A 25,896-nucleotide genomic window follows, 5' to 3' on the forward strand; every position below is an offset into this window, starting at 1 on the left:
TTTCTATTACTGTGCTTCTATACTGTTTTATATTGCTGGTTTGGCTAATAGGGGTAGCTTTAACATTTGGCAAGTTAGGTTGAGGAGAATTTAGGGAAGCTACTGGGCTGTCTGAACACAATGGAGTGAAAAAAGCTCAAACTATTTCAGAAACAATGTTTGATGTGCTCAGGAACATAATGTGGCTCTACCTGACAGTCCAATGTCTTTTTATATCATGTCCATCCATGACCAGACAAGAATGTCAGATAATGGGGGATTCCGCAAAACCCTGTCTCACTTTTCTACAGTTTTGTAGGTTGGGGAAAGATTGTGGATATGGCTATGGTGAAGATATGCACATTAAAACACTTAGCCCAGGTGAAGAAAAATACTGTTTAGGCTCGATGAAAGGTTGAACATGAATTGTGTGTCTACACCCAAATGTCCATTGAACATTGGCTTCAAAGGCAAAGGTAAGGGTAAGCATTATCGAATATAACGATCATTTAGTCCTGGAATAATTTAAAATAGGTGTATGTGTTTCGATAGGAGTTACTGTAATACAAATGCATCATGTTGTGTGGCCTGGAGAAATGTATTGTGTGTGTTGTGGGTATTTTAGCGATAAAACATTCAGTAAGTTAGGCGTTCTCAGAGTTTAAGCATAACTCTGATTAGCAAGTTGTTGTTCATCATATTGAACATAAATGGAAAAACCTAGAGTTTTTTATGATTCTGTAGGAAAAACATTTAGATTTTAAGGAAATCGTTAAATATCTATCCAGGAAAAGCAGCTTGGATCTGGGATGAACCTCGCCAACAATCTGATGCAGGCAATGTGGCAGCAGCTACGTGGGCACGTTAGGGGAGTAGAGCTTTAACTTAATAATTCACATATTTACACATTGCAAGGCATAAACCGAAAGTTTTTATGAAGCCTGCTTGAGTGTTGCCTCCGAATAAATATGTGAATTATTGAACGCAACATCTGCCTCAAAATATGCCCCTGTTCTGGATGTCAAGCTGAATATGTGCAGCGTTTCCCAAAAAGCAGCCTCATTCCACCCAATACCTGGTTACATTGCGAGTAGCCCTTTCACAAAGTTGTTTTGCCGTGTCTACTCAGAGCAATGATTGGTTTAAAACCAGAGGATGTAGATGCGTGTACACAAATGTGGTTGAACAATGGCCGCTCACAAACAGGAAGGTATGCAGTTGTTGAAGCTCATTACTCAGTTTCAAGCATTATTGTAATTATTACTCTGAGAGCAGCAATTGATTACTTCTGCTGATATATTATTAGATGACCCATCGCAGATGACCCGACTTTCCGACACCCGCTGCTGATATTAGCGCCACCTCGATGTACGACTTTGTTGTTATCTCCTGTGTTTTGGACTATATCAGCCTGATGTTTTTTGCTGTTCCTTTGAGCAACATACCCCATATGTGTGAGTTAACCCATATCCTTTGTATGTGATTTAACTCTGCTCCTTCTTGCAAGAATAAATTAGTTACCTGATCATTGATTCTCAACCTGGTGTCGAGTGATATTTTTCTAACACACAGTTACAGGCTTTTCCTCACCTAAGTATGGCTAACACTGCAGCCTTTGAGGATGTTGCTGCTCATCCAGAACATTCTATCTCACTAGATATCCAATGCCATGATCTTAACCAGCTTTCTCCAACCCTTTTTAATCACATCTGATGTAATGATAGATATATGCTGTTGTGCACCGACAGAAATGTTAAGGGAGTTTCATTTTCATGTTGATTTATGTTTGTTTTGTCACTCACCATTTACCTGTCATTCCAGGGGACTATACTACGAAGCCGGTTCAACCTAACCTGGATATGTTTGAGTTAGCCGGTTGGCCTAATCCAAAACATACGCGCTCTCGCTAAACGGTCCTACGACGCTGGTTATCAAGTGGATCGCTCAAGCCAGCCGTGTCCTATCTAGTTAGGTGCGCGTTCACATGAAAGGTGTGGTATTTGGAGCATTCGACCAATCACAAACATGGAGAAGCGCACTGACAGCGCAGCGTCATACTTCCTGAATGAAAAGTCAACTATAATATTAGACATATGAAGAAGTTAAATTAAATATCCATGACTTAAACACTTTATCCAGGATCAAAGCCACATAGCTGCACCTGCAAGGTGAATACAGCTGGCAAAAGTGTTTGAATGCGTACATTAACAGGTTTATGATATCACTGCCCCGTCTAAAACACGAGTGGATCTGACTTTAATTACATTTGACTCGAGAGTGTTTCGTCAACTTAATGTGTTGCTTAAAATAATACTTCTGCATACAGTATGTGACACTGTGAGTGTTGCACGGCCAGATACGGCTCAGCTGACTCAGATAAGGAGATATATGATACATTATGAAGTGATATGCCGCGGACTGTACTTAATGTACTCTGATCCGGTTACTTATGTTGTGACCGATATTTAAGTAAGCTTTCTTAACGCTAATGTTATAATAGTCAGATTGCTCTGAAGATGGAGGTGATATTCTATTAATGTTCACGTTCACACAGTCGGTGATTTTTGCCGGCCGTCTTTCCTGCGACGGCAGTTTTTCTGTATTTCCTTTCTCCTGTAATATGACTTGATCGCTTTAAACTCCGCACACTGAGCTCTGATTGGTCAGCAGGCGGTGCTTTCACTGAGTTGAGCTCTTAGCCTGCAACCTAACCTGGTCCCGACCAGGTTAGCCGCTAAGCATAAGTTACCATGGAGATCTAGCCTGCTAAAAAGAGAACCAGCTTCGTAGGACCGGAAAGCCGGAGTTTTCCCTGAATTTAGCCGGCTAAGCGAAAATCCTGCTTCGTAGTATACCCCCCAGGTTAGGTTGCAGGCTAAGAGCTCAACTCAGTGAAAGCACCGCCTGCTGACCAATCAGAGCTCAGTGTGCGGAGTTTAAAGCGATCAAGTCATATTACAGGAGAAAGGAAATACAGAAAAACTGCCGTTGCAGGAAAGACGGCCGGCAAAAATCACCGACTGTGTGAACGTGAACATGAATAGAATATCACCTCCATCTTCAGAGCAATTATTATTATTATAACATTAGCGTTAAGAAATCTTACTTAAATATCGGCCACGACATCAGTAACCGGATCAGAGTACATTAAATACAGTTTGTGGCATATCACTTCATAATGTATCATATATCTCCTGATCTGAGTCAGCTGAGCCGTATCTGGCCGTGCAGCACTCACAGTGTCACATACTGTATGCAGAAGTATTATTTTAAGCAACACATTAAGTTGACAAAACACTCGAGACAAATGTAATTGAAGTCAGATCGTGTTTTAGACGGGGCAGTGATATCATAAACCTGTTAATGTACGCATTCAAACACTTGTTCTGTTCCCAGCTGTATTCACCTTGCAGGTGCAGCTCTGAGGCTTTTATCCTGGATCAAGTGTTTGAGTCATGGATGTTTAAAGTTTAACTTCTTCATATTTGACTAGTATTAAAGTTCACTTTTCATTCAGGAAGTATGACGCTGCGCTGTCAGTGCGCTTCTCCATGTTTGTGATTGGTCGAATGCTCCAAATACCACCCCTTTCATGTGAACGCGCACCTAACTAGATAGGACACGGCTGGCTTGAGCGATCCACTTGATAACCCGCGTCGTAGAACAGTTTAGCGAGAGCGCGTATGTTTTGGATTAGGCCAACCGGCTAACTCAAACATATCCAGGTTAGGTTGAACCAGCTTCGTAGTATAGGCCCCTGGTCCCGACCAGGTTAGCCGCTAAGCATAAGTTACCATGGAGATCTAGCCTGCTCAAAAGAGAACCAGCTTCATAGGACCGGAAAGCCGGAGTTTTCCCTGAATTTAGCCGGCTAAGCGAAAATCCTGCTTCGTAGTATACCCCCCAGGTTTCCTGATTATCCACCTCTTGTGTGTCTCCTGTGCTCATCAGCACCAGCCCCGCCCCTGATTGTTTCCACCTGTGTCTTGTTGTCGTGTGTTTAAATTCCCCAGTCTCCAGTGTTCCTTGTCAGTTCGTCTTGTCTCATGCCTAGGTCAGATCTATGCTCTCCTGATACCATGATGTTTTTGTTCCTCACTACGTGAGCGATTTTCTTTTTTTCACTTTTCGTCATCTCATCAAGAGATTAGAAAGTGTTATTTTCTATTTGAAAATAAAGTATTTTACAAATACTTGGGTCGTGCAATTGGGTCCTATACCCTGAGTTTGTAACATATGCATGTGTAGTTGATTGGGCATCATGAGCCTCATCATATTCTTTAAATGGAACAATATATTAATATTAGTCCATTTAAACATTAAGAAAAAGTGGAAGGGAACCTTAACTTCATACACAAAATACTTATAGCAAATAGTATTTTCACACATTTGGCCATTTTGCCAACTAAAAATTGCAACATTGGCTTGAAAGTCATATCGTTTTTATGATTCTGTGTACATTAGAGGCCACTGAAATTAAGCAGGACATTGTGTATTGTCTAAATGTATACTTTGAGGCACTGCCTGGGGCCCGAAACAATCCATTTAACATTTCTGTGGGCGAATACTGACACATTTGCTTGACATGTAAACCATTTTATCTGTGACCATACATAATTTCATAGCTGTAGGAGTTAAATGTTGTTTTTAGCTAAGAACAACAATCCCAGTGCCATATTTGGTAATAATATTTAACATAACTTTGAATTAATAGTTTAAACATAAGCTTTGAACAGAATTAAAAATGTAAGTTTCTCGTGGACACGGAATGACCCAGGTGCTTTCAATTGTTTTTAAAACTACCTTCTCAGTGCAAAAACTACAGAAATAAAGAGTGGTGTTTTGTGCAGCAAACAAATATTATAATATTTCTCTTAGGGTAGAGCCCAAACCCAGTGCTTAAAGAAGGTGAATATGGAACGCACATTCACCAGATGGCAAAACTCAAAAGTATGGACAAATTGATTGCCTTTAAAATCTGAATGTTATACTCTTTGTAACCCTTTCAAGTGCTTTTACACATACAAGTCAGCATTCACTCATTCACACACATTCCTACAGAACAAGAGGCTGCCAAACAAGGAGCCACCTGCTCATGTACACACTACAAACTATTGGCAATGCTATTGGGAGTAACCTGGGGTTTAGTGTTTTGTCAAGGGACACACATGTACGTTGACTGCAGGGGCTAGGGATCAAACCCCCGATATTGTTGGCATGGTGGACATGTGAATAAGCAAGTGATTGCAAACAAGCTTCATATATCAACTTAAATCTTGTTCCTGCTGCCTGAACTCAGTCAGTTATTGCAGGTTTAAACCATTGCTTATGTCCAGCTCGCTGCACCCGCACTGCGAGGGGGACCCAAGTTCCCACCAGCAAAAACACGTGGGTTTGCTATCCTGGCTCCAAAATGGTGGAATGAGCTCCCCATTGAAACAGCAGAGAGCTTGCACATCTTCCGGCGCAGACTGAAAACCATAGACTGTATATATAAATGGACGTAGTGTCCGTGATGTCACCCATAGGATTTTGCAGAGTTGCCGTGAAGCCCTTACGGCCCCTACACACGGCGGCGTGCGTTGCCGCTTCAACGCTTCTGCCCATTCACTTTGAATGGGGTGACGTCACGATTCGCCGAACTGCATTGTGGGAGCAAAGCGTAGCTTCTCTCGCGGTGCTCGCTGCAAAAGTAGAGCAATGTTCTACTTTTGCCGCCTCGACGGAGGCGTCAGCCAATCAAATCCCTCGTATGAAAATCTGACAGTACAAGCACTAGCCAATCAAACCGCGTGTATGTTGGGAGAGCCAGACCGCAGTTATTTCCCATATGTCAAAAAATGGAGGAGAAAATTATCGTGGCGGTAGGGAATCACCCGGTACTCTATGACCAGTCCCTCTTTACATACAGGGATACAAACCGGAGGAGCCAGGCATGGGGGGACGTGGCAGAGACAGTGGGTGAAACTGGTAGGTTTTCGCTTGTTTGGGGAGTTTATATCCAGTGTACTTCGTTTGAATGGACAGCTGGCAAGCATAGACAGTATATTTAGCCAGCATGGATGTAGCATGAATGCTTTGGTTTGTATGTCCGAGGCGGGACATTCATGTGATTGGTTGTTGGTCGTGTTGCTCGTGTTGACTCCCCAAGCTCAAGACACGCCCACCGCCAAGCGGCAACACACGCCGCCGCTCCCTCCCCGCCCCCACCACTCTTAACAACGTTAACAGACAGCAGAGCAGTGGGAGCCGGTTGGTCAATCCCCGACCCGTATTGCGCATGCTCAGATCTAAGATCCAGTAGAAATGATAAAAAGTAAAAGTCTGCTGTTTATTGTTCTACTTGGCCAAAATAGAGTCAAAGAGTATATGAGAGTGAGAGTGTGTTAATTAATATATTTGGCAGTTTGTAGTAAGTCTGTAGATTTGTTTGTGTGTGTTTTATGTATAGGCCTCTCACGATAATTAATTTTGTTGGATACATTTTCCCAGAAATTATTGCGATAAACGATAATATTGTCGGCACCGTTGTATGACCATTTTAGACCACTGACATAATGATAATATATAATAATAATTCAAGTCCATCCTTTCAAACTGCTAGTCACATCCTCATGTAAATGGAAATGTATCGAGTTCATTTTTATTTATCGTACGATAACTCATTTAATTGTTTATCACGACAGGCCTATGCACACAATAAAACAGTGGAAACATGTTTGACTTTCATTAGTGAATGAAACTTTGTGCCCTTTAAGATGCCCTTAGATCTCAGTGCTGCGTTTGACACTGTTGACCACAGCATATTACTGGGCCGACTGGAAAACTGGGTGGGACTTTCGGAAACAGTTCTAAATTGGTTTAAATCCTACTTAAAGGACAGAAACAACTTTGTTTCTATCGGTAAATACACATCTGAGTTGACAAATATGACATGTGGGGTTCCTCAAGGCTCCATCTTGGGGCCTCTTCTCTTTAACGTCTACATGCTACCACTGGCTCAGATAATGAAGAACAACAAAATAAGTTACCATAGCTATGCAGATGACACACAAATTTACGTAACAATTTCACCAGGAGACTATGCTCCAATTCAAACACTGGGTAAGTGCATTGAACAAATCAATGACTGGATGTGTCAGAACTTTCTCCAATTAAACAAAGATAAAACTGAGGTAATGGTTTTTGGAGCCAAGGCAGAACGTTTAAAAGTTAGCGCTGAGCTTCAGTGTGCAATGTTCAAACCAACAGATAAAGCCAGAAATCTAGGTGTAGTCATGGACTCTGACCTGAGTTTCAACAGTCACATTAAAACAGTTACTAAATCAGCCTACTATCACCTAAAGAACATATCTAGGATTAAAAGACTAATGTCACAGCAGGATTTGGAAAAACTTGTCCATGCCTTTATCTTCAGTAGACTCGACTACTGCAATGGTGTCTTCACAGGTCTCACTAAAAAATCTATTAGAAAGCTGCAGCTGATTCAGAACGCCGCTGCTCGAGTCCTCACTAACACTAAGAAAGTGGATCACATCACTCCTGTTCTGAAGTCTTTACACTGGCTTCCTGTGTGTCAAAGAATAGATTTCAAAATACTGCTGCTGGTTTATAAAGCACTGAATGGTTTAGGCCCAAAATACATTTCTGACCTCCTGCTAAACTATGAACCATCCAGATCTCTCAGGTCTTCAGGGACTGGTCAGCTTTCTGTCCCCAGAGTCAGAACTAAACATGGTAAAGCAGCGTTCAGTTATTATGCTCCAAATATCTGGAACAAACTCCCAGAAACCTGCAGGTCCGCTGCAACTCTGACTACTTTTAAATCCAGGCTGAAGACTTTTCTTTTTGTCGCTGCTTTTATTTGAACTATTCATATCTTAAACTGCACTGTAACTTTTATCCATGTACTTTTTCTTGTAATGTTTAATTGAACTATTTATATTTTAGACTGCACTGTAACTTTTATCCATGTATTTTTTTCTTAATGTTTATTTGATTAGCTTTTCTTTTTTAATGCTTGCTCTTTTTTTTTTTTTTTGTGTAAAGCACTTTGAATTGCCTTGCGTTGAAAAGTGCTCTATAAATAAACTTGCCTTGCCTTGCCTTGCCTTTAAAGTCTGTCCAATATTGTGTATTTGCATATATTGTATATATTATATCCTATATATAATAATGTCCTGCTCCTGACACGATAGCAGTCATTTAGTGCGCATATGTGTAATTAAACCCATGATATCAAAATCTCACTCCAGCCAGGTACCCAAAGTTGGCAACCCTAGTATAATATTATCATTTTAGACTTCTTGGAAGTTCTGTTAGTACATTCAAGCGCACAGCACGACATTTTAATTGTCTGGTATTTGTAACAATATTCTCTAAAAGGCACAATCACCACGAACACGGCTAAAGCTAAAGGGTCAAGTACACTATGACTAACTAACGTTGTAGCCTCTATGGTTGTAGCCTAGCAGAGTGGACAAGTTGCTGTTAGCTGACAGTGAGGCATGTATTGATTGATTGATTGATTGATTGAAAAGTTTATTAACAGCTTGTATATTGGGTACAGTGCAGTACAGCTCAAAACATACAATTGTTAAGGGGATGCAGACCAGAGAAAGACTTTCGTCTTGTTTACATCAGGGTCCCCCATTTTCAATTCATCATATCATTTAAGACATATTTGACATACAGATGGCTTATTTACAATTTACATACAGGTGGTATTTTACATACCGATTGCTTATTTACAATTTTCATTTTAGATTTCGTTCTAATACATCCTAACCGGACATTTAAGACATACCAAGTCTACAGATATACTGTTAGTAACAGAGTCTAAAATGCGAGTATATACATAGATGGGGGGGGAAGCTGTCCATTGGACGACAGGTTGAGATTTGTACCATTACCGGGGCCAGTTTTGCAATGCTCTCCCCCGAAGGTGCTCTTTAAGAGAGGTTTTGAAGGTAAGTATAGTTTTACTTTCCTTTACAGTTGTGAGAAGAGCGTTCCACCTTGATGTGGCATAATTGCGAAACGTGTATTCCCCTTTTTTTGTGCCAAATCTGGGTTTCACATGATTTGTGGAGCTCCCTCTGGTGTTATGATCATGCTATTCCTTGACCTTTGGGAAGAGTGTTGACATGAACATGGGTACCATAGAGGTGTAGTGGATCTTGTAGACCAGGCCCATTGCAAGTAGCTGTACTCTGTCGTCTACTCTAAGCCATCCTAGGTTGTCAAAGTGGGCAGAGGTGAGGTGGGTTCTAGATGAAAGGTCAAGCAGTAGTCTGACCAGTTTATTTTGCGATGTTTGAAGTTTTATTTTTAGCGCCTTGGAGGTGCTATGGTACCATGACGTGCAAGCATAGTCATAGTACCCTTGAATGAGTGCTCCTGCCAGAGTTTTCAGGGTGTTTTGGTTTACTAGAGAGGAGATCCGGTATAGGAATCTAGTTCTTTGATTGACTTTTTTTATTACATTGGATGCCATTTTGTCACAGGAGAGGTTTGCCTCAAGAATAGATCCTAGGTATGTAATTTCCTTCTTACTTGTGACAATAATGTCACCCACTGCAACTGAGAAGTCGTCGGATTTGCTGAGATTATGTTTCGAACCGAAGAGAATGGACTCTGTTTTACCCAGGTGTAATGATAATTTAATATCGGCGAGCCAGGTGCAGATTCTGCCGAGCTCGAAGCTGAGGATTTTTTCAACCTGCAATCTGCTCCCGTCAGAGACCAGCAGGGCTGAGTCATCTGCGAACAGGAACAAGTTGCAGTCACATGCTGATGACATGTCATTTGCATAAATTAGGAACAGTAACGGACCTAATATGCTTCCTTGTGGAACACCACAGCTCACTGGGAGGGGGGGGGGACAGAGTACCGTTTACCTCCACCATCTGTTCTCTCCCCTCCAGGTAGGACTGCATCCAGCTCACCGATAGTTTATCAAAACCAATTGCTTTTAGCTTGTCAATCAGAATGGGGTGATTGACAGTGTCGAAAGCCTTGTGTAGGTCCAGCGTCACCATGCCGCAGTACTTGCCCTCGTCCACCTCTTGTTTGATGTAGTAGCTCAAATAAAGAAGGCATGTGTCAGTGGAGTGGGATGTTCTAAAGCCAGATTGAAATTCATATATATATATATGTACGTGTCCATCAACGTGACCACGCCCTAATTTATGCAAAAACTTTAAGACCTAATATAAATAAAAGGGTCGTGTTAGAAAACAATTCACTCACAGATTCATAATCATGAAGGTGGAATCTAACTATATCGATAATAATATGTATTGCATCCATGGGTAGAAACATGTTTTATTCTGCTGTAAAGTTGGGCATTTTAACATGGGGGTCTATGGAAATTGCTCCTTTCTGCAGCCAGTCCCTAACGGCCCATGTATGAACTGCAGTGTGTGGCACTTCCGTATTGGCTTCCCGGCTGTTCCACAGAGTTTGCCGCTTGCTGAAAACTCATCTCTTTCGACTCCACTTCGAGCGATAGAATTACTAACAGAGCACTTATATACTAATAAAGGACTTGCTTATCTAAAGCCAGTTGAGTAGCACTTGAAATGTTTTGGCTCTATGAAACCTGATGTAGTTATATGATTCTGTTTTCTTCAAGTTTGTATCTTGTTGGTCGAACGCACTTATTGTAAGTCGCTTTGGATAAAAGCGTCAGCTAAATGCAATGTAATGTAATGTCCCATGAACACATACATGCACTTTAACACTCAAGATAATCCACCTGCTGGTTCTCCTTCCTCGGTACAGTACAGCGCCATTAGCCATGGCCACGTGGAGCTAAGCACAGGGCCAAATGAAGCACTCTGCTCTGTACTTCACAGGGTCAGGATGAAGGGGTTTTGGAGAGCGAAAGCCTTTAAACAAAGAGAGAGATAGCCACGATCAAAGACACCAGCGCTCCATTCACTTTGTACTGAGAGCCCTTTGTACTGCTCATCTGCCCCTCACTTCATCTCTCACAGTACAGGCCCTCTGTTCGCCTTGATCTTAGGCGTGCTCTTGCTCTATACCCTTTCTCTTTGGTATCAAATTATCATCCTTTCGCAAAAATGCTGTCATGCACTTTCCGCAGAGTGATGATTTGATGACCAAATTGGAAGAGCTAAATAAAAATGTAAATTGTTCTTAAATATCATACCTTATACTTGCTGTGTAAAATAAAAAAGTTCATACTGAGGGGTTAGAGGTTGAACACAAGTGCATGTTCCTGTCTGAGGACATCCCTACTTGGAATTAACAACATAAATAATAGCCAGCTTTCCTTTCCCATGTGGAGATTGTTTACTCTCCTTGTGTTGGCATGGACTCCCTTTGGATGCTAAGGCTTCCTACTGCAGTCAACCATTAAAAACATGCTTAAGCTGGAGAGTCTGAACTGTCTATACCTGCCACCAACTTAAAAAGATAACACCATTTTGACTTATTTTTCTTCAAGCATATTCTTCTAAGTAAACATTGCAGTATCTTCAATTCCTGCATGTGCAAAATAACTTTTCACATCAACTGCATAAACTGCTTCAAAGACATAATCACAAGACAATCACAGAAAGACATACCGTGGAATATAATATGTTTTTCTTAGCAGAAGCAATATTATGAATATTGGGAATCAATTCATTAATTTTGTTTGGATCTGGCCGTGTATTAAGCGGGACAATGTGCAACGAGGCGGTCATTACTGAAAAAAGAACACCATTTATATGTGAACCAGTCTGTGTTAGTGAATGGTTGGGGTCCTATTCTGCTATTTTGGGCCAGCTAGCCAATTAGAGCAGACTGCGCTCCAGTTTCCGAGGGTGAAAAGAGGTGCTGCAGCACAGGCAGAGAAAAATAAAGATCTTTTTGAAAAATAAAACATGTGAACTGACACAGTAGAGGCACAACATTAGGGTGACCAGATCCCAACAAACCAAATGTGGGACAACGAGTATGTTTGTTGACACCCTCTCAACAGCGCCCACCCCCACAGACCCCCCCGAAAAGAAAAAAACGTAACAACAGAGCAAAAAGTCAAAATGCAGTAAAAATTTAGTATCTTAACAAAGAAAAGTAAACTAAGGCTAACCAAGGCAGCAGGCATTATTCACTTCAAGTGTTTAGAAATGCATCTTCTTAATTCAACTAGTGTATTACCTGTACAAGTAGGCACAGCATAAATTAATAGATCAAATAAAACCATAAATACAAATCAAAACTGGCCTGGAGGGAACAGAAACATAATAATACATCAAATAAAATAGCTTTCAGTTTTGTCCATCACAGCAACAGCAGGTGGGCCCCCCCACAGTGTGTGCTATTTTGTCACCTAGAACCACTGGTGTCTTTAACTCTGTCAAACAAGTCTCCACAGAGGCAGGGGAAAGCACATATGGTATTATGGACGCTGCTTTTGTACGACCACATGACATTTTCTTTACTATCTCAGAGTCTGGAAAAATGGTCGGCGCTAGCTTGTTACCACAGTCACTATGGTAACACTGGTTATTTCTGCTGCTGTTACCTTGTCTGAGTGGCCATCATTTTTTGGTTTGAGTAGGAATGTCTCCATAGAGTGGGATGTCTCTTTGTGAGCGAAACGTTTCTTGTGAGAATCGCATTCTCGGTGTCTTTTGACGTCGTATTCACTGCCATGTGAAATTTAAAAAGTACTCTTGCAAAGAGGGGGGTGTGTGAGTGAGTTACTCTCATTGGTTAACACTTGACCAGCACCCGCCGTGTGTTACAGTTTGATTGACAGCAAACACATTCCCGTGATGATAGCCTTCCCTGCTTTCTCAACAGCCATTGGATGAAACTGATTTTAAAGAAAAGCGTTTAAGCCAATCAAAATGAAATATGCGGGACATCGTCTCAATTTGCGGGACGCACCAAAAGTCGTGAAAATGCTGTGCAGCCGGGACATCTGGTCACCCTACACAAAATAGAAATATGAACCTGAAAATTAGCAGAATAGGGCCCCTTTAACTTTATGATCAAGAAGATGACAGACAAATCAGCCCGTCCTTTCATCCCAACCTTTTCGTAGATAACATTGTTATTGTTGGAGAATTATTCATCTCTCCTTTTTCTGAAGGCAGAATTCTCCACTCTGCCTTGCCTCAGTTCAACCTCCTTCTTACTTCTGAACATGAATAAAGCAAGGTCGTAAACATTCTCTTCTTCAGATAATGATAGGACTGAAAATATGCCATGAATCAGAGTGTCAATCTTATCTGCCATCTTGATCCTGCTTCTCTGTAAGAAACATTGATGGAATGTTTAATGCCAGTTATATGTTGGTGAAAGGAATCCGTTTTGGGAAAGGATTTATGTTATGTCCTTAGTTAGTATTCTTTAATGGTGATTAGACAGGGGGCGAGCAGTGTTGAACTGTTGCAGTAAAAAAACATCTCTTCCATGGAAAATACACACATGTTCACACAAAATGACCGGGCAACCCAGATAGGAAAGGGTAGCAGTCACACTATAAAGTAGTATCTATGGTCAATAGAACACATAGGGCAAGGGCACTAGGTTGCAAACTTGCATGTCATTGAGGATTTTTTCAACTTGCCTGGCATTAATGCACCATGCAACTGACTTAAAGAACAACAAATAAAATATTTCTATCAAAGATGTGTTGAAAATGCAGTTTATTTTTCTGAGAATTACTTTGTTTGGACTCCAAGTCCGAAATGGATGAAATCCAGAAAAACCCACAATGACAACAACAAAGTACTACACATTGTTGGCAGTGTGTGAAACCCTTAATAGGCTGACATGTTCTGTCTTCTTGTTTAGTCTTACAGAATTATCTGGCAAAAAAGTCTAGTATTGACCCATCAACCTACTAAAAATGCCTTACAGCACTCAACAGCACCAAGCGCCAGTTGGACATTGCAGCAGTGCTGGCTCTCCAGCAGCTTCAAAAGTCATAGCTGCATGCTGATACTCCAGCAGAATTTCCGGTCAGAGATCAAATTGTACTTTGACCCAAAATACTAACCTCCACAACACACATCCAGTGAGGATCTGGCATAGACAGGAATTTTGCTGTAAAAAAGACTTGCAAAAGTTCTTAGACAACTTTTTAATCCTTCTAGATAACATAAAATATAGATAGATAGAGGAGGTCACGGAATAATATCAATTGGCTAACGGATTTATCTTTTTATGTCCAAAATAAAAATTATTTGACTACTAAATCTTTATCTATAAATGATACACCTTGTCATCCCCTTGAAAAAGTTATCACCCACAAATAACTTTTATCCTTACTCCTTGAATAACCTGCTGCAAGTACACCTTGATATGGCTGTTTTATTGTACCCGTTATGTAAACCCTTACATCATAAAATCTAACCTTATAGACTTAAAAAGACTCTTTGAGGCGTTCTTTTGATAAAGCGATGCTAGCGTTGTCTGAAGTCATTAATGTATTGTTTATAGGCCTGACAGTATCTCTGCAGAGAGCTGCCGTGACAACTGATGAAAGCGAGAGCTGAGGGAACAGGGAAGTGAAGACACTACAAAACCTGCATGAAAGAACTCTAGCACACTTCAGTGTATCTCACAGTACAGACAATACAATATATTATCCTTGAAATGATACATCTCTATATATTTAGTGGTGTCATTTGACAGAAGTGGGGAGAATTCACGTTATATTTCTTATTTAAAACAATATAAAGTTCTATTTAGTTTGCAGTATGTCGGGATGTTTGACACTTATCCCAACCTAAATCAATGCCAAAGATGCTCAGCAGATACAGTTAATGCTAGTTATCTATATCTGTTGTTGTTGTGATTGGCCAACTGCTTAGATATGTCCCGCCCCTTAGCCTATTACGTACAATGTGTTGGAGCTCTAGCCAATAGAAGCATGAGAGTTACATTGTGACATCATTAGTCATTATTGTAAGGGAATATTTCTGTCTTACTCCTAAGTGTCAAAGAATAATTCTTCCTTACTCCTAAGATATTTAACCTTATTGCCTGTTGACGTTTACGACCAAACCCTGGCTCTGTTATCTCTCTTAAGGAATGGGAGGCTTCAGCTATCTTGATAAACCAGTTCAACTCTCAGTCACAAAATGGTTTACGACTGTGAGAACGCTGGCTTTCTAAGCTCCACAGATGTGAGAGACATCTCCTGTGTCTGCAGATGTAAACACCCATCCCCAATATGTGGATTTGACTCTATAAACGGTCTCTCTCTCTCTCTCTCTCTCTCTCTCTCTCTCTCTCTCTCTCTCTCTCTCTCTCTCTCTCTCTCTCTCTCTCTCTCTCTCTCTCTCTCTCTCTCTCTCTCTCTCTTTTTTTTTTTTTGAGTAGACCCCACACCTTGAAGAGACCTCCATAGAAACCAGAGAGATTGTTCAGGCGTAATCCTTTCAGGTCCATTAGGAACAGCGACTCAGCCAGACCCAGCCCACCACAGCGCTCCAATAAGGCCCGAGCTACGGGTCTCCAGACCAGGTCAGCAGGTCCAGTCAGGAACCTCTGGACGAACCGGAGCCTGAAGGCCGCCCCTCTGCTTGCCAGGTGAACCAGGCCATGTCCCCCCTCCTCCTTTGGCAGGAACAGGACGCTCTGAGGGACCCAAAGTTGGGCATGTGCCTTGCGGTACAAAAACTGTTTTGCTTCTATGGTTACTTCTCCTACTCGCTTGCGGTGCTTCATTTTCGCTTTCATCTGATTGGTCGCCCTTTGAAAGTTCAGCAGCAATCAAGGTCAAAGTAGAAGTAATTTGAACTTTGAGCACAGTGCTTTCTTAATCAGGCTGAACCGCTCCATCCATAGAAACACAGCTGCAACATCAGGGCAGAGTTATTTTACCGCTTATCATTGAGATGCAGCTTTACCCCCTGATCCCACCGGAAGCGTCTGCGCCGCGCCGCGACCTCCTCCTGCGTCATAACTGTAGTGAAATATTTGTATGTATTCATGTTAGCAAACTATGAATAAGCTTAAAATGGGAAATGATGCGTAAAACTGTGAGCTGGATTTGGGGCCTGTTGACATGTGCTGTTGAGGACAAAGGAAGATGGGGGAAGGTGAGAGTTTGACTTGCATTCAACTTAGATCTAGAAGATAATGGAGCTGAGCTACTGTGATTGGGGAGACCTAAGATTTGAGGTGTTGGTGATATTTGGGCGGCCAATCACGGAGGTCTGGAAGGGAGGATCAGATAACTCCTCCCATTGTTAGCATGTATAAACACAGGGACCACGCTGTGTTCAGTCTTTTCCTCTGGCTGGCTCACGTGATTATCAGGTAAATATGGGATCCCAAAGATAACTGGATTGAATTTGTACTGTATTGATTGTATTGCATTGTCATATTACCATTAAAGTAGATTTATTGTTTAACGGTTACTTGGTAGCTCTGGATTTCTTCCTGTATGATAACCAGCTTGTTTGGGACGCGCGGAGATTTGAAAAGCGGACCAGTTATCCCTTTAAATTTCCATCAAGTGGTGACCCGACGTGTCTGATAACAAAGCTGAGGAAGAATCCAGACGACCGGAATGGGTCCGGAACAAACGCTTTCAAACATCTCAGACAATCAGCAGGGCCCTGCACAACTCTACAAATAAGGTACGCAGACGCCTGTTATGAAAATCAACTGTCTGTAATTGGATACGCTAAAACTTTAGGATTGTCTGTAGGCGTTTCACAGTGTTTTTAAAGTTTAAATGGAATATACAATGCATATTTTACTATGTTAGGAAAGTTATATACAAAACGTAAACGTTGATCGCCAGGTAGACGGAAAGTCCTGCGTAAGGTAAATAGAGCAGTTTGGCGCGGATCTACAGGTAGTTTATTCCTGAGTGGCGTGGAGACGGTGCAGTTTGTTGGTTGCGAGGTTTGATTCCTGCACGACAAAACCTGGCAACTCGATATTTTAGATCGGGTCGCCGTTTAAAACTGGGGTTAAATAACAGACCAAGGCTGAAAGCTAAAATCCAGAGGTCTGTTATATGTTAAATCGAGGGAGAGAACGCGAACCTCACCACAATTGTGACGGGACCGGCTCTCGTTTCCCTTTGTCTGTAAACTTAATTTGAAAAGCTAACGTGTGATAAAGGGCTCTTTACGACCTGGGTTTATACCCCATGGAATGGTCACATTCTTTAAGAGTGTCGAAGCATCATTCGAGGTCCACTAGCCTGTTGAAATAAACATCACATTATAAAAGCTGGACAAACTGTACGGGGAATACATCTGTGTGATTTTTACCTAAAATACCTGTGTGAGCAATTGTCTGCAGAACTCAGAAAATGCACTCAGAAAAGTGCAGCTCATTTGTGGTCTGCTGCTGCCATCTAGTGGCTGAAAGGGGGTAACCATTTTTATATGGTTTAGCTTCAAGCTTAGAGTTTAATCATTACATTGCTGGCCGGTATTGAAGACGGGAAGCACGTTAATAGTAACAACGACAATAGCCCAGTATATTAATACAAGTGAACACATATCAATTAAGTCAGATAAATAAAAGCGAAGTGAATATGGAACGTCAGAATGGTAAAGACAATTCTGAAATTCCAGGGAGTTACCGGGAGCAATGGGAACAGATTAAGAGATTGATTTTAAGTGGAATCAAATAGGGGGCTAAAGAAAAGGCTTGTACAGATCTCCGATTCCTACACGATAAAATGATAACAGAGAATAGAGTGGGGGATGACGACACCGTAGGTAATTTGGGCACAGCATTGAATCTATATGAAAGACAGATTGTAAAGCAACTTGCACACCTAAACGAACAGAAGCCCAGATGGTTTGCCCGTAGCAAATGGAACAAACAAAAACAGGCACTAGATAGATTGAGGAGGGTTTGTCACAATGCTGCCCTCGCAATGATTGGAATTTATATTCCTCCCGTCACAGACGGAAAATCTCCCGGGTGCAATGGCAATCCAAAGCCCCATAAAAACAGATGAAGTTAACACTCTTCTCTTCCCTCATGGTATTAAAGACACGAAGGTGCCTACAAATTGAGACATTCTTGACTATGTAGCAGAACGAGTTGAATATTTTAAAAGAATGCAAAATAATGTTGTCTCTAACTCAGAGCAGAAATCTCAAACGGGGCCCATACAAAATCCGGCTATTCCCACCCGCTCTTCTCTCCTTTACCCGGACTTAGGTAGTCTGATTACACAGCCCCCTCCCCCTTATTCTCTACCCGACGAAAGCGCAAATAAATTGCAAATGATAGTGGCAGATGCATCGGACACAGAAGGAGGGGAGATTGCCATGAGCGTAGGGAACTATAGAATGGTGGGAACAGTAGCGTTGAGTCCGTTAAGGGGCGTCCCTACTCCAAAGAAAAGACTAAATGTTAAAAAAACACAAGTTTCCTCCCCGTTAGACAGAATAGACAGCGCACACACCACGCGGAGGCCTAGTTTTAACACAGACCAGGAGGTGGTTTCCCCGAGAAGGGACAGTCGACCAACTGATAGGGAGCTCACCTCAGAACAATTGACTTCCCTTCTGACAGATCTTACAAAGAGCCACTCAGGCGCTACACAGACAGACATAACATACATAACTGACCTCCTAGACGAGAGGGAAATACGAGAAAGGCGGTGCTATGAACAACAGATGCAAGATAGACGCAAGGAGGAAGTCAGGAGACAAGAACAGAGCGGATATGAGGGCTCGGTAGAAGATATAAAGGAAATTAGGGAGAGGAGAGGCCAGCACACAGGTGTACGCAGGCGCGCTGAGGAGGGGGACAAATGTGATCCTTTTCAGAACAGATCACGCCAGACGTCTACGTCTGATTACCCATGCGTTGAGGGGGGGGCGTCGGGCCATGAAAGTGAGGAAGAGACAGCGAACCACAGAAGTGGGGGAAAGTCAGCTGGCCATAAAAGGCATAGGGAAACAGCAAGCCATGAAACTGAGGGGTTTTACAATGAAGCAGGAGGCCAGGGTCGTGAAGACAGCTATCAGGACACTTTTCAGCAGGAACAAGCAGGACAGGAAGAGGAAGACAGCAGGAGGGCGAGGTGCAAAGTTAAGCAGATATCTCTGACGGGAACAATCAGTGAACGAGTGGATGTAGGTCAGATTCTTTCAATGCCCCGTAACAGATTAAGTTCTCACCACACCGCAGAAGACCCCACCAAGCATGCTTTTATTGCTCCAGTATTACAGGCGCCTTTAGTGGCCGCGCAAAATGGGAAAACGGCTTATCATCCTTTCACACTAGGGGACATACATGCGCTGGTCGATAAAATGCCATTGCCTACTGAGGGAGGGAGACATTGGATGTGAAGGTTTGCGGACATGGCTGTAGGACAGACTATCTGTCTGGGAGATTTCAGGAGAATACTGGCACAACAGACTTCCTATTATGAGGTAGAAAGAGTTGAGGATAGATCAGGAACATCAACAATGAAAGATGACGTGCCTATTTCCTTTAACGATATTCACAGCCAGCTGGGCAAAGCAATGAGAGAGCATTTCCCACAGACAGGGGGAGGTTACGGTTCACTGTCATTTACATTTACACCTGGAGAGGCTGCAGCAACCATGTTGCTCAGGGCACGTCAACAATACACAATGGCAACTGACTACAGTCCAGATAATAATGACCAACATATACAGATGTTCCGTAAGGCAGTGCTTGCAGCGGTGCCGAAAGAAATTAAAAGTCTGATGGAGGACAATCCAGAGGTAGATCAGTTAAACACACAGACGTGGGAACGTCATTTAGCCCATCATTTGAGTAGATTTAACAAACAACATACAGAGAGTAAAACTGAGGAAGAGGAGTTGTTACTGCGAACGCAGCTAGAAATAGCCCGGAAAACAGTTCAGCATGACAAAAAGAATGCCAAACAGTTGATTGTTCACCCTGTAGCGCCGGCCGTGCAGCCACAGGGGCAGCAAAACCCACAAGGGGGCCTTTCCAACCAGGGTCCGCCCTATAGTCAGCCCCAATTTGGCTACGATAATAGTTATTGGCAACAGAGGGGTGGGTTCAGAAGCGGGGTCAGAGGTCGAGGTGGCTTTGGAATGACTCCTGGATTGGACTTATACCAGAAGGTGTGTTTCATTTGCGGACAGCCAGATCACTGGTTCAAGCAGTGCCCACATAAAGCCCCACCAGGAAGGGGGCGGGCTAGAGGGGGACAGAGAGGGTACGGAGGGGGGAACGGATCAGAGAGACCATATATCCAGACACCCCAGGAGGCTGTCCCATTGTCGCAACAACCAATGCTACATAATATCCGTTCTTTTAATGAGGGTCTGGTTTTACCTGGTTTTAATGCACGTTTTATTTTATCGGCCTATGCAGACGACATCATTGTTTTTATAAAAAATCAACAGGATGTTTTAAAGCTAGGGCAGGTGGTGGATACTTTCCAAAAGACCTCCTCTGCAAAGGTCAACTGGGATAAGAGTGAGGCCCTAGCAGTGGGGGAGTGGACTGGTGGCCTCCCTCAACTCCCAGGTGGGTTGACATGGAAGAGGGGGGGTCTAAAGTATATGGGGGTCCATCTTGGAGATGAGGTCACATTGGAGAAAAACTGGGAAGGGGTTTTAGAAAAGGTGGAGGGGAAGCTCAACAAGTGGCGCTGGTTGCTTCCCCACATGTCCTACAGAGGCAGGGTGCTAGTCATCAACAACCTGGTATCATCCAGCCTCTGGCATAAGCTAAAGTGTGTGGAGCCCCCTGCTGGTCTTTTAAAAAAGCTGCAAGGCATTATTTTAAATTTCTTTTGGGATAAGTTGCACTGGGTTCCTCAGTGCACGCTGTACCTGCCAAAGGAAGAAGGGGGGCAAGGGTTGGTGCACCTGGAGAGTCGAGCAGCTGCTTTTAAACTCCAGTTTTTACAAAGATACCTGACAGGAAGCGATGATGTCGTCTGGGGGCCGGTAGCCAGCACCATTTTAAGGGGGGTAGCAGGCCTGGGTTTGGATGCGTCATTGTTTTTAACAAACTGTGATTTTACTCGTGTGTGTGTTTTGCCTCCGTTTTACAAAGGACTTTTTAAAGTATGGACACTTTTTAAATGGGCCAGAGTGGGTCCCGCAGCATCTCTGTTCTGGCTCCTGGAAGAGCCTCTGGTGTGGGGGGCCCGGCTGGACGTCCAGGACGGCAGCAGACCTGCATTCACTGAGAGGCTTCAATCCGTTGGGGTCGTGAAGCTGAGGAACATCGTGGATGCTGCAGGTCCTGGACTCCACAACACCGAGGCCGTGGCCTCTCTGCTCGGCCTGAAGTCGGCCCGCCACACCAGAACCATCCTGAACGAGTGGGTTCAAAGGCTATCTGATGGAGATGGAGATGCTGCGGGAGTATTCCAACAGGAAGCAAACCCCTGACGAAGGGGACCCTTTTCCGGACATTTGGATTTTAGCAGACCAGGATGGACTCAAACACAGACTCCATGCAGACTTCCACATGCTGAATGGGAAAGGTTTTTATAGACTCTGCACTCTGGCCCTGAACAAGCAGAAGCTAAGCGAGAGGAGAGACACGGTGTGGAAACAGAGGCTTAACGGCCCGGGGGCCTGTGAACCAGTGTGGAGGCTCTTCTACAAACCTCCACTGAACAAGCGGTCAGGAGACCTGCAGTGGAGGATCCTCCACGGGGCCCTGGGTGTTAACGCCTTTGTGTCGAAGATAAACCCCACCGTGTCCTCCGAGTGTCCGTTCTGCACTCACAGAGAGACGACCACTCACTGCTACCTGGACTGTCACAGACTGAAGCCTCTTTTTAATGTTTTAAAAACTGTGTTTTCAGACTGTGGGGAGGTTTTTACAGAGACTGCTTTTATTTGTGGTGCTGGCTACAAGAAGCAGAATGCAGGGAAGTGGGAACTGTTGCATTTTATTGTGGGGCAGGCAAAAATATCGATCTACAAAAGCAGGAAAAACAAAATAAACAGTACAGCCGGTCAGCAGCTCAATCACATGTTTTTATCTTTGGTAAAGGCACAAGTGAGCGTAGATTTTAGATTTCACTGTCTGATGAGAAGCATAGAAGAGTTCTTAACCCGGTGGTGTTTCACTACAGCTGTGTGCTCTGTGGTGGGGGAGGAGCTCACTTTTAACTCTGTCTTTGTGTAAGGAAAAAAAATGGAATTTCTCTCTCAATGTAAATAAGTGAACATTTTAGTTTGTTTGTTGAAATTCTAAATAAAAGTGTTTTTCAAAAATCAAAAAAATCTCTCTCTCTCTCTTTTTTGTGAGTAGTCCCCACACCTTGAAGAGACCTCCATAGAAACCCGAGAGATTGTTCAGGCGTAATTCTTTCAGGTCCATTAGGAACAGCGACTCAGCCAGACCCAGCGCTCCAATAAGGCCCGAGCTACGGGTCTCCAGACCAGGTCAGCAGGTCCAGTCAGGAACCTCTGGACGAACCGGAGCCTGAAGGCCGCCCCTCTCCTTGCCAGGTGAACCAGGCCATGTCCCGCCTCCTCCTTTGGCAGGAACAGGACGCTCTGAGGGACCCAGTGCATGCGGTCCCAGAAGAAGTCCACCATGAGAGCCTGCACCCTGGACAGCAGGTTTACGGGTGGGTCGGTGCACGCCAGCCGGTGAGCCAGCATGGAGGAAACAAGGTTGTTTAAAATAAGGATTATCCCTTTAAAAGAAAGTTTGGGAAGGATCCACTTCCACTTCTTTAACCGGCCTTCCACTTACTCTATAAGCCCGTCCCAGTTCTTCAAACAAAATATGTCATCACCAATATAAATACCCAGGTACTTTAACCCTGCCCTTTTCCAACCAAGGCCCCCAGGTAACAACAAGCTGTCAATACTGCCCTCTCCTCCTGCTAAGGCCTCACTTTTCCCCCAGTTGACTCGAGCAGATGAGATTTTGCAAAAATTGCTCAGTTTCAGTTAAAACATTGATGTCATCTTGTTTTTTAACAAAGACCATTATGTCATCCGCATACGCAGACAATTTAAAAACATCCCTACAGCCAGGAAAAGAAAAACCCTGTAATTTTGACCTTAACCGGTGTAAAAAAGGCTCTATGGCCAGGGAGTAGAGCATCCCGGACAAAGAGCAGCCCTGTCGGACTCCTCTCTGAGCTTCAAAAGAAGCACACAAACTACCGTTTATCTTCAGTACACTCTCAATGTCCCTGTACAAGACCTGGATCTTGGCTATGAGACCAGAGCTGAACCCAAAAGCTTCCAGCGTCTGCCACAAGTCCTGGTGTTCAACTCGGTCAAAAGCCTTTTCTTGGTCTAGAGAAATCAGACCAAGCTCACAGCCCAATGAACCGGAGAGGTCCAAAACATCTCGAATTAGAGTCACGTTGTCAGTTATCAACCTGCTGGGTACACAGTATGTCCGTCTACGTGAACGACATGCTCCATCACTTTCCTCAGCCTCGTCGCTAACACTTTGGAAAGCAGCTTGTAGTCGGTACAGAGTAGAGACACAGGACGCCAGTTCTTAATCTCCTGCAGGTCTCCTTTTTTAGGGAGGAGAGTGAGCACAGCTCTCCTGCAACTCAGAGGCAACCTCCCGTTACTTAGACTGTCTCTGAGCACACTCAGAAGGCCGTCACCTATAACTGGCCAGAGAGCCTTATAGAAGTCTGCAGGCAGGCCGTCTATGCCAGGAGCCTTCCCACTCTGCATGCTCTGCAGGGCCTCCTGCAGCTCCTGGGCAGAGAGCTCCGCCTCCAGCTCAACATGGTCCTCCTCAGGGACGTTAGGAAGGCCCTCATAGAACGACTGCGCCACCTCTGGCTCGGCCTGGAACTCTGTTCTGTAGAGCTCATTGTAGAACTCCACAGCACACTGACGAATGTCGGCGGACTCCTGAAGGAGCTGCCCAGCATTGGATCGCAGGGAGTGCATCAGCCTCCTCTGACCATCCTTACGCTCGAGACCAAAGAACAAGTGAGAGGGAGCATCCATTTTCACGATGTTCTGAAACCGGGATCTGACCAGAGCACCCTGAGCAGAAAACCCCAGCAGGTCAGACAGAGCTGAGCTTTTACTTTTGAAAACGTCAACATGTTCTCGCTCTCCTGTGGAGTCTGCCAATCCCTGCAGCTCCACCACTTCTCTCTCCAGAGCTCTCAGAGATCTAGCCATGTCCTTTGTGACATTGAAAGTGTACTGCAGGCAAAGCTGCATGATCTTCACTTTACCTACATCCCACCACTGCTGAAGAGAATTGTACTCACTCTTAGATAAACGGTAGTTTTCCCAAAATAATTTAAAAACATTTTTAAAATGGTTGTCGGCCAACAGAGAAGCATTAAAGTGCCAATACGCACTATTACACTTAACATGATTAATACAAACTGAGACTTGTACGAGGGAATGGTCAGAGATTCCCACTGGACTGATGGAGCAGCTTCTGCTCACATTCATGTGATGGTTAAAAACATAGACACGATCCAGGTTATCCCTAGAGTGCACCCACGTGTACTGCCGCTGGCCCGGGTGGAAGTGCCTCCAAACATCACACAGCTCAAAGCTTTATGTTAGTCTTATGAAGGCACTCTTCGAGGCAGCATGCGGTTCCTGGTGGTTCCTATCCAGCACAGGGTTCTCTGTGCAGTTGAAGTCACCCCCCAGGAACAGATACTCCTCACTATCACAGGTGCTAAGAGTGTGTTTCAGTTTCTCAAAAAACAAAAGCCTCTCTGCGCCCACACTGGGAGCATAAATATGTATAAAACATATTTTAACTTTTTCAAATTCAGCATTTATTTTGAGCAAGTGTTCTGGGATGACCTCATCGACCGCACAGGAGAAGGGTGTAAAGCCCCTCGCAAAGAGAATGGCAACCCCTCCACTATTGCTGCGCTTATGGCTGAAGAAACCCTCCCCCCCCCCCCCCCCAGTCACTCTCGTTCTCAGCAGTGCTGTGAGTTTCCTGGATAAACGTCACATTTAAACTCTTGTTTCCTAATAGAGTAAATAAAGATGCTCTCTTAGCATCCCCTCGAGCACCGTTAATGTTTAAAGAGCCCAGCATTATGTCACTCATAATGACATTATTGTTGCATCTTAACAAAATCAAAAACCTGGCTGAAGAAAAATAAAAAATAAAACCAAGATGTACTTATTCATCATTCTTTGCAGTTTCCTCTCTAATCCTCTGAAGTATCTTCTTTAACCGAACCTTCTCTGGGCCGCTGAAGAAAGGTTCCCCTAAGGCTTCTTTGCGCCGCATGAGCCATGAACCCTGGCAGTATTGTGAAAGATCTGCACATCTGCAAAAAAGTCATCTAATTTCACCCCCCTCCACCCCTTAGTTTCCGCCAGAAAGGATCTGATCCTCTGGAAAGACTACTCCTCTCCCTTTGCTACCTCAACGATGTCAAAGAATGACTCGCTGTCACTGTCCTCTGAGTCCTCTGAGACTCCCTCTGGCTGAGAGGAGGAACACAGCGACTCTCCTCTTTGACACCTTCCCTTTCTGAGCCACACAAATCCTCATCCATTACCACATCCTCCAGAACAGACTCAGCCACTCTGGCTGCAGTAATTATAATAATAATAATTAATTAATAATTCCTTACATTTATTATAGCGCTTTTTCAATGACTCAAAGCGCTTTACATATACACACATTACACATACATCATACATGCAATGGTCAAACTGTGGACAATACCCACAGGAGCAAGTTCAGGTGAAGCATCTTGCCCAAGGACACACCGGCTTTACAGACGCAGCAGCGGCGGGTTTTACCCCTTGATCTGATGATCATTGCACAGCGCACTGCGCCACACCGTCCATCTTCACGCCTCGAAGTCATCGAGGAGCCACAGGAGCAAATCCGGGTGAAGTGTCTTGCCCAAGGACACAACGGCCTGACGCAGTGGGGCGGGAGCGGGTTTCGAACTGGAGTTCCCTCGCACTACCCCTTGATCTGATGATCGGATGCACAGAC

At 43.6% G+C, this 25,896-nt stretch overlaps 1 protein-coding gene across 1 annotated transcript in view; it reads right to left on the bottom strand.

The window, feature by feature from the left end:
- Positions 1-25,896, bottom strand: part of LOC117445970 (inactive N-acetylated-alpha-linked acidic dipeptidase-like protein 2) — a 656,924-nt gene that overhangs the window by 193,006 nt on the left and 438,022 nt on the right. The gene's annotated exons all lie outside the window — the stretch shown is intronic.

This window comes from Pseudochaenichthys georgianus, chromosome 4 (assembly GCF_902827115.2).
Source record: "Pseudochaenichthys georgianus chromosome 4, fPseGeo1.2, whole genome shotgun sequence".
In the NCBI taxonomy this organism is placed as follows: domain Eukaryota; kingdom Metazoa; phylum Chordata; class Actinopteri; order Perciformes; family Channichthyidae; genus Pseudochaenichthys; species Pseudochaenichthys georgianus.